General features: G+C 38.6%; 1 non-coding gene across 1 annotated transcript; it reads right to left on the bottom strand.

The window, feature by feature from the left end:
- Positions 1-13,745: 13,745 nt before the first annotated feature.
- On the bottom strand, positions 13,746-13,849 carry LOC129011966 (U6 spliceosomal RNA). Its single transcript, XR_008493482.1, has one exon. It is a non-coding gene; the product is annotated as a U6 spliceosomal RNA (small nuclear RNA).
- Between the last annotated feature and the right edge of the window lie 816 nt (positions 13,850-14,665).

Below are 14,665 nucleotides of genomic sequence, written 5' to 3' on the forward strand. Positions count from 1 at the left end.
GATCTTGGCTCACTGCAACCTCCGCCTACCGGGTTCACGCCATTCTCCTGCCTCAGTCCCCCGAGTAGCTGGGACTACAGGCGCCTGCCACTACACCCGGCTAATTTTTTGTATTTTTAGTAGAGACGGGGTTTCACCGTGTTAGCCAGAATGGTCTCGATCTCCTGACCTTGTGATCCACCTGCCTTGGCCTCCCAAAGTGCTGGGATTACAGGCGTGAGCCACCACGCCTGGCGCAAAAGGAACTTCTGAATCAGGAGTGCTGTAGGAAGTTTCAAGGATAGGAATATTATACTTTTATTATCTACTCTTGTAATTGTTAGATTAATTGAAAATTAATAGTCAATCTGGCCTAGTCAATAATAAAGTTAGTCGGAATAAAATCAAATGCTTAAAATTACTATAATTCAGGTAGTAAATGCCAACTGTATGCTTAGCTTTAAATAAAATTTAAAAGATGGCCCTGTTTTCCTCTAAGATTATATAAGGTTCTTACTGCAATGGAATCCTAAGTCGTTTTATACAGCTTTTCATTTCTAACAACTAGGTTGAATCTGTGCTACACAGATTTGGTTATTAATAGATATAATTCAGCCTTCTTCACTGAAATCACTGCTTCCTTTTATTTCTTTCTGCTCCTGATGCAAGCTAGGCACACACTAGGCATTCAAAAATATTTGTTGACTGATTAAAACAGTCACTGGATATGCACAATCAGAGTTTATCATTTTGAACTGCTACAGAAAACAGTTTAAAACTGTGGATTCAACAGTCCATGGTCATTTCAACTCATATTTTTTTCCCAAGTATCGGGAAAATATTTTCTGGACAGATTTTTCTCCAGTAAAACTGAAACCTAAATTCGATCTATTTATTCAGAGTTCAGGCCCAACATTTAAATTATAGGAAGGTATGTCTATAATTCCAAATTCACTCCAAGTGGACTTTCAGCCCAGGGGAGCTAACTAATGGCCTCAATTCTTCCACTCCTTTCCCTGCTGCAGCAATCAGTCCCCTGGACTCTGATGTGTGGCTGGGTTGGCTGGGTTGCCCTGGGCAGACTTATTAGCTTGGACTCTTTCGCATGCAAAAGATAGCACCTGTGTGACGGTACATATTGAAAATGCAATTGCAGGTGTATTTGCAAATTGGATTTTGAGGGGGAAATTTAAGCAAATCCTTTTGAAAGCAAATCCCTCCAAGGAGTGAGTAATAAAGAAACAAGAAGAAAGGTGACAATCAAAAACCTATTAAAATCTAGTTTCCAGAGAAGAAGCTGACTGTCTAATGACATTTATGCTTTCATAGCTAGGCATTTAACAGTCATTTTGTGTCAGTTGCTTCCTTTATACATGTCACGTGGCACATTTTTCAGTTTTCTGTATTTCTGAGACCTTAATCCCAATCACTCTTAAATGCTTGAAATGAGCCCATGTTCCTAAAAGGAGGGGGTTTTTGTCCATCTGAATTTCTCTGCAGGAATCTACAATGATGCCTCAAGCATCAATATATGAAGTCAACCACTGTCATTCATCCAGTTCATTCATTCCATTCATTCTTTTAGTTAGCCCTAAAACTCCATGGTAAATTATTATGGCCAAGAGAAGGCTAAACCAACCAGCTGTTTAAAAACGTTAGAATTTGGGATCGCAATGAAGTTATGTGTCTAAACTAAAGGGAGAAATTATTATTATTATTTTATTTATTTATTTATTTATTTTTTTGAGACGGAGTCTCACTCTGTCGCCCAGGCTGGAGTGCAGTGGCGCAATCTCGGCTTACTGCAAGCTCCGCCTCCTGGGTTCACGCCATTCTCCTGCCTCGGCCTCCCAACTAGCTGGGACTACAGGCGCCTGCCACCATGCCCGGCTAATTTTTTGTATTTTTAGTAGAGACGGGGTTTCACCGTGTTAGCCAGGATGGTCTCGATCTCCTGACCTCATGATCCGCCCACCTCTGCCTCCCAAAGTGCTGGGATTACAGGTTTGAGCCACCGTGCCTGGCCGAAATTATTCTTATTTGATTAATCACCGATACCTTTAGTTCCCATTTCTGTTCGCTTCCTTTATTTTTTGCTTTTGTTAATTCCACTGCCTAACCCCCAAACGTTTACCCTCACTGCTCTATTTTGCATCTGAACGTTATTTGCTACTGCTGCTGTACTTCTCTGGGTTTAAAACGGGACAGTAGGAGTAGATATGAGGAATCAAGAGCAGTAGAAACCTAGATCTTACATTTTGGTCAGATTGTAAATGTGCGATGACAATAAGATAATGATCAACTTTTTGACGTTACCCTTCAGCTCTCCAGCTGACATTGGTTGTTTGGAGGGGGATAAATCCTGACTCAGGATCCAAGTATCTTTCTTCCCCTCCGTGGTAAAGAATGTAATTCTAATTGGGAAAAGAAGACAGAATTATCAAGTTTTAACACATCAACTGGTTTCTAAAATACTTTCAGAATAGTCTAGTATGAATGTCTTTAAAAAGTGGGGTTGGGATTTTATTTGATCTTTGTTGGTTTCTATCAGTTGCGGTACTGGAGCCTGTTAAAAATAAATGCCATATAGAGACGTGTCTTCCCAAAGCAAAACCTGATGTTTGCAAAACTTACAGGCTCATGGGTTTCTAATTGGGAGTGTGCACACAGACCCCTCCAAGGTAAATACATACATTCTAAATTTACCTGAGCGCTTTAAGCAGCTCTTAACATCCTATGACAAGGAGAACATTTGTTAATCAGAAAAATTACAACCTATTCATACTTATTGTTTGATTATTTCTCTGCTGACCTCTGAGGTCCCATTGTTGATTGAATTAGTTATAGTAACTCATATTTATTTTAGCAACTAGCTAATATAAATGCAAACTCTTCTTATCACCAGATGATTGATAGGCACATTAAGAAGTTGTTCAACAGGTTGCTTGGTTTGAAGAAATGTTTAAATCCTGATGGGTTACCTTTTTATCAGCAAAGAGTGGGAATTAGCACAGATAAGCCCATAGTAACAAAAATTTTATTTTTGAAGTGGAATGTTGTCAGTTCTTTATATTTGATTTTGCTTGAAGCAGTAGATTCTATCAGTTCCCTTTTATAGATTTAAATGTATTTTGGAGGTATTGGTTTTTCTATTGTTGACTGGAGAAGGTATCCTATAAAGAATAGTGTCAAGCAGCTGAAGGTGATGAAGTAGCTGTTGGCACTAATCTGACTTTTTCTTTCTTCTTTCTGTTTTGTTTTTGCATAAAACGTCCATTTTGTAAAGGCTTTCAGGCACTTGAACTAAGTTAGCCCCACAAATGCCTAACATTTTTTTCACTGGTAAAAGTACTGTTTTGATTCTGTTTTTTTTTTTTTTTTTTTTTTTTTGTGACAGAGTCTCGCTCTGTTGACAGGCTGGAGTGCAGTGGCGTGATCTCGGCTCACTGCAACCTCCGCCTCCTGGGTTCAAGCGATTCTCCTGCCTTAGCCTCCCAAGTAGCTGGGATTACAGGCACATGCCACCACGCCCAGCTAATTTTTGTATTTTCAGTAGAGATGGGATTTCATCATGTTGGCCAGGATGGTCTCGATCTCTTGACCTCTTGATCCACCCACCTCGGTCTACCAAAGTACTGGGATTATAGGAGTGAGCCACCAAGCCCGGCTAATTTTGGTATTTTTAGTAGATACAGGGTTTCACCCTGTTGGCCAGGCTGGTTTTGAACTCCTGACCTCAGGTGATCTGCCAGCCTCAGCCTCCCAAAGTGCTGGCTTGAGCCACTGCGCTCGGCTTCTTCTTCTTCTCCTTCTCCTTTTTTTTAATGGAAACATGAGCATAATAGGGTAAGGTAAATTGCCCATGGCTATCCAATAGGTGAGGTGAGAGGATTAAAGTTCATAGGTCCTCATCCTTAATCTGGTCATTGGTGTATAGGCCCAGCAGGGCTTCTTAACAACTGGCTGTGATTTTCATTATAATATCTCTTCCTGAGTACATAGGTACTTTAGTGATAAGCACTAGAGAAAGGTCTAAATATGGACACAATGGGTTAGTCAAAAGAAATGACTGAAAATTTCTTCTTGATTGGAAACTGAATAATATTCCTAGAAAATTCTGTTGAAGCTGGGTGCGGCGGCTCATGCTTGTAATCCCAGCACTTTTGGAGGCTGAGGCGGGGGGATCACCTGAGGTCAGGAGTTCAAGACCAGCCTGACCAATATGGTGAAACCCCAGTCTCTACTAAAAATACAGAATTAGCCGGGCATGGTGGTCCATGCCTGTAATCCCAACTAGTTGGGAGGCTGAGGCAGGAGAATCGCTTGAACCTGGGAGGCAGAGGTTGCAGTGAGTGGAGACTGTGCCATTGCACTCCAGCCTGGGCAACAAGAGTGAAACTCCATCTCAAAAAAAAAAAAAAAAGAAAAGAAAATTCTGTTGAATAATGCCTCGACTTCCAAAAGGTGTCTGATGATATGTCAGGACTTTTCACAGCACCTCAATTTATTATTATCATTATTATTATTATTATTATTATTATTTTAGAGACAGGATCTTGCTCTGTTGCCTAGGCTGGAGTGCAGTGGTTCGATCGTAGCTCACTGTAACCTCAAATTCCTGGGCTCAAGCGATCCTTTCATGTCAGCCTTTTGAGCAGCTGGGAATATAGGCATGTGCCACCATGACTGACTAATTTTTAATTTTTTTTTTGTAGAGATAAGGCCTTTTTTTTTTTTTTTTTGAGACAGATTCTCACTCTGTTGCCCAGGCTGGAGTGCAGTGGTGCGATCCTGGCTGATTGCAACCTCTGCCTCCCAGGTTCAAGCGATTCTCCTGCCTCAGCCTCCTAAATAGCTGGGATTACAGGCACGCACCACCATGCCTGGCTAATTTTTTTTTTTTTTTGAGACAGAGTTTCACTCTTGTTGCCTAGACTGGAGTGAAATGGCATGATCTCAGCTCACTGCAACCTCCGCCTTGCGGGTTCAGGTGATTCTCCTGCCTCAGCCTCCTGCGTGGCTGGGATTACAGGCATGCGCCACCACACCGAACTAATTTTTGTATTTTTAGTAGAGATGGGGTTTCTCCATGTTGTTCAGGCTTGTCTTGAACTCCTGACCTCAGGTAATCTGCCCTCCTTGGCCTCCCAAAGCGTTGGGATTACAGGCACAAGCCACTGCGCCTGGCCATTTTTTGTATTTTTTTAGTAGAGATGGGGTTTCACCACGTTGGCCAGGCTGGTCTTGAACTTCTGGCATCAGGTCATCCACCCACTTTGGCCTTCCAAAGTGCTGGGATTACAGGTGTGAGCCATCACGTCCAGTCTAGATACGGTCTTGCTAAGTTGCCCAGGCTGGTCTCAAACTCCTGGGCTCAAGGGATCCTCTCGTTTCTGCTCCTCAAAGCACTGGGATTACAGTGTGAACCACTGCACCCTGCAGGACCTTAATTTCCCTTTTCTTTTCTTTTTTCTTTTTTTTTTGAGAAGGAGTTTCACTCTTGTCGCCCAGGCTGGAGTGCAGTGGTGTGATCTCAGCTCACTGTAGCCTCTGCCTGCCAGGTTCAAGCGATTCTCTTGCTTCAGCCTCTGGAGTAGCTGGGATTACAGGTGCCTGCTACCATGCCTGGCTAATTTTTATATTTTTAGTAGAGATGGGTTCACCATGTTGGCCAGGCTGGTCTCGAACTCCTGACATCGGGTGATCCACCCATCTTGGACTCCCAAAGTGTTAGTTTTACAGGCTTGAGGCATTGTGCCTGGCCCCTGTTTTAATTTAGTCAATTCCCATATCCTTTTGGTAATTTTTTTATTTCAGAATTGCCCTACATAGAATTCTATTTCTTGGTATTTGCTTTTTAGAATTTTTACAAGATGATACAGTAATCCAAGCAATTCTATATAAAAAGTCACTACAAATTCTCTATAAAAAGTCTCTACTAAGAATACAAAAATTAGCCAGATGTAGTGGCAGGCGCCTGTAATCCCATCTACCTGGGTGGTTGAGGCAGGAGAATCGCTTGAACCCGGGAGGTGTAGGTTGCAGGGAGCCAAGATCTGGCCACTGCACTCCAGCCTGGGTAACAGAGTTAGACTCTGTCTCAAAAAATAAAAAAAATAATACAACTCGCCTAGAGTCACCTGCTAGAGGTTTCCGGCTATTTGGAGATTTGCTGGCTCTGCTGTGGACATGATAGCATATTCGTGAATGATATGGAGAGTGACAAAATGGCTGAGTGTCTAATTATTAATCAAATCACAGATTCATATCTCTCTCCCCCTCCTCCACTAGTTTCCTTGGAGACACAGTTTCTTGTCAATTTTTTGAATTGCATTAATATTAACTATGACTTTGAATCAGGAAGAATGCAAAATATCTGAAGAGTAGTATTTATATCTTCCACGTGACATTTGCATCACATGGATAAACGTTAAAAATGTTCTTGAGAACACGGGAAAATAAGGAAATAGAGTTCAAAAATAAAGTATAGAACTTGTTAGACTAGTTTCTGTTTAAAACTCGGTGGATTGTACCTCTTTGTTTTAAACCATTAGAACAGCAACGATTAAATATCAGATTCCTTAAAGAGTCACTAGTTCCTTTTGGAAAGTTTTGATTAAAGCATTGTATTTATTAAACTGTTCTACCCACACATCTTTCCTTCAAGATGTTGTTTTTCCCACGTCTACTGTTTTATTACATGACAGTTATTGAAAGGTTAGATGTGGTTTAATTTCTCAAGGTTTATTTTTATATGTCATAAATCAAGCTTTGTTTGTTTAATACATTACAAGAAGCAGTGTGGTCTGTTCAAAGTGGGTGTCGGGAGACCTGGGTTCTATTTCTGACTCTGACATGTGACTGGGTAAGTTGATGAATTCATCAGTGTCTCAGTCTCCCTAGCCATGTAATGGGGATAATAATATCTCCCTTTTACCTACTTCACAGTTGTTTTTTTTTTTTTTTAAAGGATTAATTAGTTGATGTTTGCAAGTCACTCTGAGCTCCTTTGATAAAATACAAAGCACCATTATTTACGACAATAATAATAGTGTCTCGACCAGTATGTTTCCTTTCATCCAAGGATGGCAAAGTACTTTACCACTGGGATTGCAGCTTTACAGCAGATTACTGTGTGGTGGCTGGCTCTCCTTGAACAAACAGATGGTAATGAGCAGTCTGGTTTTCACTAGAGAGTAATTAAGTCTCCCACCAACTCATTGAAGCATTTGCATAAACTTCCCAAGACAGAAGTGCAGCTCCCAAAAGAGCTGGGAGAAGCTGAATTGGGCTCTCATACCTCATTACTATTTATAAACAAGTCACAGGGGATGTGGATCTTGGAATATCAATATTTTCAACCCCCAAATCGATTTGCTGAAAGGTTGCTAAAGCATGGGAATATTTAGACAACAGGTAAATTAGGTTCAAAAAAAACATACATGTAAGAAGCGTGGGTTACCTGAGGGTCTTTCAGGTTGTGTAGACCAATTATGTACAAGTCCTGTGATCTCTCCTTGGCAATCTGGTTAGACCAACCTTCAGTTAATTGACAGAGATGAATTAAGTGCCTGCCTCGTGTGCCTGTCTCGGGTTATTAAGAAGAAAAGTGTGCGATGTGGTCCCTGCCCTCAAGTTGTTTACAACGTATTTGAGAAGATGAAACTAAGATACAGGAAACAATTAGTGGAGTATGGAAGACAGCATATAATTAAGGGCTAAATTGTGTGGAACAGACCACAGGACGTTGAAAGAAGGAAGTGGTCTATATGGGCCAGTGTAGTTCAGGAATGCTTCACCAAACAGGTGAATTAAAGAAGCACATTTTCCATGTACTCCATAAATATATAGACCCACTATATACCCACAAACATTCAAATTTTTGTTTGAATGAATATATATATATAGAATATATATATAGAATATATGTATATAGAATATATATATAGAATATATGTATATAGAATATATATATAGAATATATGTATATAGAATATATATATAGAATATATGTATAGAATATATATATAGAATATATGTATAGAATATATATAGAATATATATAGAATATATATAGAATATATATATAGAATATATATATAGAATATATATATAGAATATATATATAGAATATATATATAGAATATATGTATATAGAATATATATAGAATATATATATAGAATATATGTATATAGAATATATATATAGAATATATATAGAATATATATAGAATATATATATAGAATATATATAGAATATATATATAGAATATATATAGAATATATATAGAATATATATATAGAATATATATAGAATATATATATAGAATATATATATAGAATATATATAGAATATATATATAGAATATATATATAGAATATATATATAGAATATATATAGAATATATATATAGAATATATATAGAATACATATATAGAATATATATAGAATATATATAGAATATATATATAGAATATATATATAGAATATATATATAGAATATATATATAGAATATATATATATAGAATATATATAGAATATATATAGTATATAGAATATATATATAGAATATATATATAGAATATATATAGTATATAGAATATATATATAGAATATATATAGTATATAGAATATATATATAGAATGTATATAGTATATAGAATATATATATAGAATGTATATAGTATATAGAATATATATATAGAATATATATAGTATATAGAATATATATAGTATATAGAATATATATATAGAATATATATAGTATATAGAATATATATATAGAATATATATAGAATATATATATAGAATATATATTGAATATATATAGAATATATATATAGAATATATATATAGAATATATATAGCATATATATAGAATATATATATAGAATATATATAGCATATATATAGAATATATATATAGAATATATATAGCATATATATAGAATATATATATAGAATATATATAGCATATATATAGAATATATATAGTATATAGAATATATATAGAATATATATATAGAATATATAGTATATAGAATATATATAGAATATATATATAGAATATATATAGAATATATATAGTATATAGAATATATATATAGAATATATATATAGAATATATAGTATATAGTATATAGTATATAGAATATATATAATATATATTGAATATATATATAGAATATATATTGAATATATATATAGAATATATATATAGAATATATATATTGAATATATATTGAATATATATATAGAATATATATATAGAATATATGTATAGAATATATGTATAGAATATATATATAGAATATGTATAGAATATATGTATAGAATATATGTATAGAATATGTATAGTGTATGTATAGTATATATATAGAGTATGTATAGTATATATATATAGAGTATATATATATAGAATATATATATATATTTTGAGACAGGGTCCAGCCCAGGCTGGAATGCAGTGGCATGATCTCACCGCAACCTCAACCTCCTGGGCTCAACCCATCCTCCCACTTCAGCCTCCCGTGTAGCTGGGACTACAGGCACATGCCACCACGCCTGTCTAATTTTTGCATTATTTGTAGAGACAGGGTTTCACCATGTTGCCCAGCCTGGTCTGGAACTCCTGAGTCCAAGAGATCTGTCCTTCTTGGCTTCCCAAAGTGCTGGGATTAAAGGCGTGATCCACAATGCCCAGCCCAGAATAAAAAAATTAAAACAAAATTAAGGAAAAAAAAAGCATGTTTTCCATAGGACCAGTATATGAAGGGACAGTGTGCTTGTGTTGGAAGATAGGGCAGAGAGGGAGACTTGACTCTGGTAATGCGGGGCTTTGGTAGCCAGGCAGGGAGGAAGAAGAACAGAGAACTCAGAGAACTTTCATAGTCAGGCAGAGGAGTCTGGACCTAATTTAATTTACTTTCTTTTATTTTCTTTCATTTATTTATTTTTTTAAAGAGACAGGGTCTCACTTTGTCACCCAGGCTGGAGTGCAGTGGTGTAATCATGGCTCACTGTAACCTCAAACTCTGGGCTCAGGCGATCCTTCTACCTCAGTCTCCCAGTAGCGGGGATTGCAGGCATATGTCATCATGCCTGGTGAATTTTTAAATTTTTTTGTAGAGATGGCACTTTGCTATGTTGCCCAGGCTGATCTCAAACTTCTGTGTTCAAGCAATCTTGCCACCTTGACCTCCTAAAGTGCTAAGATTACAGGCATGGAGCCACTGCACCTGGTCTACTTATTTTTAAAGACTTCAGAACATAGGGACTCAGCTGGGTTCAGTGACTCATGCCTGTAATCCCAGCATTTTGGGAGGCTGAGGTGGGAGGATCATCTGAGGTCAGGAATTCGAGACCAGCCTGACCAACATGGCGAAACCCCGTGTCTACTAAAAATACAAAAATTAGCTGGACATAGTGGCGGGTGCCTGTCATCCTAGCTACTCGGGAGGCAGAAACGAGTAGCTGGACCCGGGAATCAAGAATTGCTTGAACCCAGGAGGCAGAGGTTGCAGTGAGTGGAGATCATGCCACTGCACTCCAGCCTGGGTGACAGAGCGAGACCCATCTCAAAAAAACAAAACAAAACAAAACAAAAACAAAACAAAACAAAACGAAAAGAACATAGCACCTGATAAAAGCAGTATTTTGTAATGATTCTTTGGCAACAGTATGCAGGAATCACTGGAGCAGAAAAGACACCCGAAGCAGGGAGGCTGGCTGGAATCAGATACAGTAATCTGGAGTGGGTAGAACTTTATCTAGAAGGATTGCGGTGGACATGGAGAGAAATAAGTAAAAATAGAGCTTTAAATAAGAGCTTACTACATGCTGGAAAGGCATCTTATTCTCATAACAACCCAAGGTGATACTGATATAAACTCATGTTAGCATTGATTTTCTGATATGGAAACTGTGGTTGAGGAGGTGAACTTGTGACTTGGACCCAGAGGTGGTATGTCTTAGAGCCAAGGCTTGAGCCCAGTATGAATCCTAAATCACTATTTAGATGGAAGAGATTAATGTGGGAGAAGTAGACATTTTGGCCAAAGAATAGCCATTCAATCTAGCTAGGAAAACCCTGGGTTAGACAAACTTAAAAACAGGTCATTTTCTCTCCCTTTATTCTAGAGCTCTATGGTGTCCTCTAGGGTGTCCTAGACCTCTGTGGGGCTAATTTTTTTTTTTTTTTGAGACAGAGTTTTGCTCTTGTTGCCCAGGCTGGAGTGCAATGGCACGATCTCGGCTCACCGCAACCTCCACCTCCTAGGTTCAAGCGATTCTCCTGCCTCAGCCTCCCGAGTAGCTGGGATTACAGGCATGCACCACCACACCCGGCTAATTTTGTATTTTTAGTAGAGACAGGGTTTCTCCATGTTGGTCAGTCTGGTCTCAAACTCCTGACCTCAAGTGATCTGCCTGCCTCGGCCTCCCAAAGTGCTGGGATTACAGGCGTGAGCCACCGCACCCGGCCTGGGGCTATTGCACATAGTGAATCTGCAAGAGAATTTAGTCTGAGGAGCATGTCTACACTGGCGTCGTGCAAAAGGCATTTGGAAAATGCAGTCGTGAAATCTTCCTTCCTAGCCATGCTAAGCTCCAAAATCAGGAATACCAGGGGGCCATCAGGACTGGAAGTGAGGGTATTCCAGGGACTGCTAGAGAGCCAGAGGTTAGGACTGGGGTTAAGCAAAGGCAGAAAATAAGAGAAGCAGACACAGGAGGCAGCTATCAGCCTGACAAACTAGATTCAGGGACTTGCGCATTCAAAGTGGGAAGGTTTAGGTCACAGGCAAATTAGTTCCAGAGAGAACCTAGTGCCTGGAAGTCCAGTTTCTGCTGCCTGCTGCTGGGTCCTTCCTTGCCTCACCTGGCTGGACTCTGCCAGGTCAGCCTGTCTACTTCGGCATCTCAAAGCGTTAAGGCCGAGCAGCTGCTGCTCTTGATGTGGGGCTTAACAGAGGTTAGTAGTTTTTCCTGGTTAGAAAAAGTGTTAGAGAATTAGGTTGTAGCAGGAGTGGTTTGATTTAGTTGATACCCTGGAGGCCCAGGGTTGTGAAATTTTACTTTGACTCAAGATGAAATTGGGAGTAATTCTAATGAGAAAAGAAAGTGCTTGAGGAAGAGGATTCTTGCTGAAATCTGAGGCTTTGGAAGGAGAAAAGGTTAAAACAAAACTACAGCTGAGTTTAAAACCCAAGACCCCTTAAACACTGGCTGGCTTTAAAACTCTACTACAAATGATTAGAGCATTAGCCATGATTTCTAAAGCTTGCAATTTCACTTATGAATCTACACACTGATTACATTTTGGATACATTTGGCAGCCAAAGTAGACCAGGAAATCATTATTGGATAAAAAGGGCCACACAGGAGGAAGTTTTTATTGGCAAATACCAACTTATATATTCACAGAATCCTATCATCTTAGTCCTAGAAGGAATCTATCCCCCCTGCCTTATGAAGGCCTTCTCTAAAATGTGTCCAAAGAGACAACAATCTCTTCTCATTTAATAACCTGCCCCCAACTCTCTGAAATGTATTCCAACCTCTGATACTCCTATCATATAAATTTAAATCCTTTTTTTTTTTTTTTGGTTATCTCCTCTGTGAACATGGAAAACAGTTATCATCTTTTCTTTCAAAACCCTTCATATTCTAGAAGGCTATAATTACATTTCCCTCAATTTTCTCAGCTTTTGATGGAATAATATACGTGTGTATTTCTGACATTTGTTGACTTCTGGGGATGTGTAGGGCACTGAGCATGTCACATAAATTATCTCATTTAGTTCTGACAAAAGCCTGCATAATATTTATATTGCATAAATTTTATATAAATATAATAATTACACATGATATAGTTTCCCCCCCACTTTCTATCTAAAGTAGAAGCTCCTTGTAAGCTGGAATTCTTAGCCCCATTTGAGAGATAAAGAAATTGACACTTGAGGTTCAGAGGTTAATAATACCTTTCAAACAGTTGGTAAATAGAAGAGCCAGGATTGAAAAACTGCCGATGTTCATGTGAACACACGGATTAAATTTCCCAAACCTTTGAGTCGACTTCCCTATGACTTTTTTTTTTTTCAGATGGAGTTTTACGCTTGTTGCCCAGGCTGGAGTGCAGTGGCTCAATCTTGGCTCACTGCAATCTCTGCTTCCCAGGTTCAAGTGATTCTCCTGTGTCAGCCTCCCGAGTAGCTGAGATTACAGGCACCTGCTACCATGCCCGGGTAATTTTTGTATTTTCAGTAGAGATGGGGTTTCATCATGTTAGCCAGGCTGGTCTCAAACTCCCGACCTCAGGTGATCCACCCACCTCTGCCTCCCAAAGTGCTGGGATTACAGAAGCGATCCACTGCACCCGGCCCACTATAATCTTTCTATTCTTTGACTCCTTTGCTTTTCTTCTCCTATCCTTTCCTTCATGCTGCTTGCTTTGACTATTTGACTATCTTTACTGTTCTTAGCATTCATTTTTATACATTACATATATATTATTTACATATAATATTTACACAAGATATAGTTTTCTCTTCACTTTCTCTCTAAAGTAGAAGCTCCTTGTAAGTTGGAACCATGACTTATGCATAATTTATTGACTTTTTAGACAAAACATTATGCTCTGAGTGATGATTGTTTTATTATGGTGTAGAAAAAAAGGGGTCCTATTAAGAGGAAGACAGAGACTTTTATGAGGTCAAACCATTTCTCCTTCCTGCAAGCTCCGAGAGGATCTTTACTTTTTGTTTTCTTTTTATGGAATGCTTCATGAATTTGCGTGTCATCCTTACCCAGGGGTCATGCTAATCTCTGTATTGTTCCAATTTGAGTAGATGTGCTGCTGAAGCGAGCACCTGAAAGCATTTTGTGCAAACGAGGAGGTGGGTGGGTGGTGCTGGGGTCAGAAGACAGGGGTTGAAATTCTAACTCTAAAATTTACTGCTCGTTTGACCTGGGAAAGTTACTATTACTTTCTGAGCACCTGTTTTCTCCATGGTAAAATGGGGATGATAATATGGATCTTATAGTGTTATGAGGATTACAAAATGCAATAGGTTGGGCATTTTACATAGAGCTGGGCACGTGGTAACTGTTACTATGAGAGGTTTCATCATTAGAATATATTCTATTCTTGTACCTCTCTCACAGAAATCACTTTCTTACTAGACAGTAAATTCTTCAAGGGCAGAGGCTGGCCTTCAATTTATTACCACTCCCCTCCCCTCCAGCTTAATGCTGGTCACATGGTAGCATGCAACAATTTCTTGGAAATGGTGTATGAGAAGGAACCCTAGTGAGGAATCCAGGCTGGAGAACTCTGTTAAAGACTCTTTGAAACTGAATGCAGGGTCTGGGTGTGGTGGCTTATGCCTGTAATCCCAGCACTTCGGGAGGCTGAGGCGGGAGGTTCGCTTGAGCTCAGGAGTTCAAGACCAGAAGTTTGAGACAAAGTGAGACTTCATCTCAACAGAAGAAAAAAAAAACATTAGCTGAATATGACACTAAGGTGGCTTGTGCCTGTAGTCCCAGCTGCATGGGAGGCTGAGATGGGAGGATTGCCTGAGCCCAAGAGGTTGAAGCTGTAGTGAGCCGTGATCGTGCCACTGAACTCCAGCCTGGGTGACAGGGTGAGAACCTGTCTCAAAAAAAAAAAAAAAAAAAGCTGAATG

The sequence above is a fragment of the Pongo pygmaeus genome, chromosome 14 (assembly GCF_028885625.2).
Source record: "Pongo pygmaeus isolate AG05252 chromosome 14, NHGRI_mPonPyg2-v2.0_pri, whole genome shotgun sequence".
NCBI lineage: Eukaryota > Metazoa > Chordata > Mammalia > Primates > Hominidae > Pongo > Pongo pygmaeus.